This window comes from Alligator mississippiensis, chromosome 7 (assembly GCF_030867095.1).
Source record: "Alligator mississippiensis isolate rAllMis1 chromosome 7, rAllMis1, whole genome shotgun sequence".
NCBI classification, from domain to species: Eukaryota; Metazoa; Chordata; order Crocodylia; family Alligatoridae; genus Alligator; species Alligator mississippiensis.
Genome location: NC_081830.1, coordinates 13,434,545 through 13,437,185, shown reverse-complemented (window position 1 = coordinate 13,437,185; position 2,641 = coordinate 13,434,545).

Below are 2,641 nucleotides of genomic sequence, written 5' to 3'. Positions count from 1 at the left end.
ATTATTGTCTTCATACTATAGTGTACATCAGTTAATTATAAAAGAAACGTAAGTAAAGCAAAGTCATGAAGCAAAGATGGGCATATTGGTTTTGGAGAGGATCATCCCATGTTTTCCACTTGGTTTTGTCACTTGGGGTGCCTGTAGACATGCAGCAAGGCATGTGGGAGCAGACTTGAGTCTGCTAGAGCTTGGCAAATACCATGCTCCAACAGACTCCAGCATCACGTGTACCATTGTCCCTGCACTGAAAAATGGTGGCCAGGGTGCTTTAACTAAAGCACTTTCAATGAGCTGTAGTTAAAGCACCCCCACTGCCATTTTTCAGCATGGGACACTAATTATAACTCCCAGAGCATCACATTCATCAGAATGGCTCTTGAAGCCACTCTACACATGTTCTTCGCATGCGCGGCGGGGGAGGGGAGGAGGGGCACTAGTGCTTGAGTTAAACACCCTTGGTTTTGTCTCACACACTGCTGGACATCTTGCACACACTACACGGGCTTTGGCAGAGCTGTCCCCACTCTGGCCAGGCTAGCCCCCGCCTTGTGCAGGGCAGGGTTGTCCTGTCCTGGTCTCTCCAGCCTCGGGCACTGGGCACTATCAAGGATGGGATACAGGATATGCTGGACTAGACGATGAAGGGGCTGCTACGGGCAGGGGATGGGTCCAGCTGGGTGGGGCACACTGTGAGCTCACAGGCATGAGTCGGTAGGAGATCAGCCATTGGGCCAGAGGGGCAGTGACCTCATAGAGGGCTGACATCAGCCTGCAGGGCCAGGTGCAGAGCCCCAGGCCAGAGGCTCAGACCTGAACACACCTTCATGGTGGCAGGTCTCTCTGGCTGAAGCTGATACAGGTGAGGGAGAATCTGATTCCTATTTCTAGTTGCAGGGCCACCCATCTTATCTGCCCATCCCTCCTGTCCCAAAGGTGCCACCCCCCAAAGCTCTCAGGTTTGGGCCAAGCGGTGCAGTTGGGTCCCTCTCTCTTCTTGGTCCTCAACCCTTCCTCATAGTTAATGAGTTCAGGGCTATGGCCCTTCTCAGTCACAGGCTGCAATTCAGGCCCAGGTCACAGGGCCCTGGCATGTAACAACACGGGAGTAACTTTGTTGAAAGAGCCATTTGTGATCTCTGCCAAATCTCAGCCAGTTCAGTTCCCCTAAAATGTTTGGACTGTGGTAGCTGCGCCCTTTGAATGGGTGGGAGCTTTGAGCCCCATGTTCCCCTGCAGCTCTGTCTGTCTGTCCAGCTGTCTGTCACTCTGTGCTTGATTCCCAGTGGCTGAGACATGAAGCAACCCTTTAGTTTTCAGTACAGCAGCACCGGAGTTGGACCGCTGCACATTGAACAAGAGCTCCCCCCACCCTCCTCTGATGTCCACAGGGGCCTTTCCACCCTCCCTTACTTCTCCCTTCCCTTCTCCTCCTGCCATCCCCTAGTCCTACCCCTGGTTGTGCAGAGCAGCTGTGCTGTGCTTGAAGGGATCTGGGGGGACTGGGAGGGCTCAAGTGGGTGGGCAGGAAGGAGAAGGGTTGGGCAAGAGGAGGAGGGGGTGAGGAAGTCAAGCTTGTGGCTAGGGACTCTGTCTCTCTGTGCCTGACACAGGCAGTGCAAGTGAGAAGGAAGGGGGGGGGGGAGACACCTTTGGGGTGACTTTTATTGGACCAGGTGTCAAATTTGGGAGCAGTGTTAGACAGGGACACAGCAGAAGGGCACCTGGTGCCCAGAAACTTCTCTAACTAAGCAAAAAGTCTGTGACAAGGAGAAAAACATGGCAGAAAAAATAGAAATGAAGTGGGGAATTCTTTCGCAACTATATGGTTGGTCACAGAAAAGATGTCCCTAAAATCACCTTGATCCTTGCATATTGCCCAGACCACCATGGCTACAACAGTACTCCAACCCTACTGGGAGGAAGGATACAGCCTTTATTCAAATAAGTCAGGCGTAGCCAATCATGGAGCAGAGCATTTGATGCTAAGAGACAATGGCCAGATGGTTGCTTAGCACAAGGTGACTGCGATACAATGGGCTGTCCACCTCTCCGGCCACCAGTCTAGAGAGGGTGGGGGGGAGGGCCACACTTTATGAGTAAGGCTCACAGAAATTTGCTGAGCGCACAAGAGTGGGGAGACTCCTGGAGGTTCAGGAGTCTGAAGAGGGCTTCACTCGAGTGACCCCAGGGCCCTGTGCACACTCTCTGCCCCCAACAAGCCTGACCTCTGCTTTGGGGTCCCCTCCAACTTGATCTTGTCCCAGTGCCATTTTTCCTCATTCCTGGCTCCCTGCCAAGCATCCAAGCACTCAGTTGGATATCTCAGATCCCACTGCAAGGCTTTACTATAAAATGCATGTGGAAGGTGACTTATAACATCTCCTAGAGAAGAGAGAGATGGAGCATGCTCCCTGTCCTGGCTCATCAGGGAAAGGGGCATCCTTCCACTCTCATTGTGCCTTTGCAAAGGCAGGACATGGCCCGTGTTGATTCATCAGCAATACTCTCCCGTGAAACAGTTTGCCAACCTCCAAGCTCTGGTTCACAAATGGTATTAGCAACTTCTTGGTATCTGTTCAAAAAAACAACAATCCCTTTAGCAAAAAGAAACCTGGGTAAAGCGGGGAGTGGTGCAGAC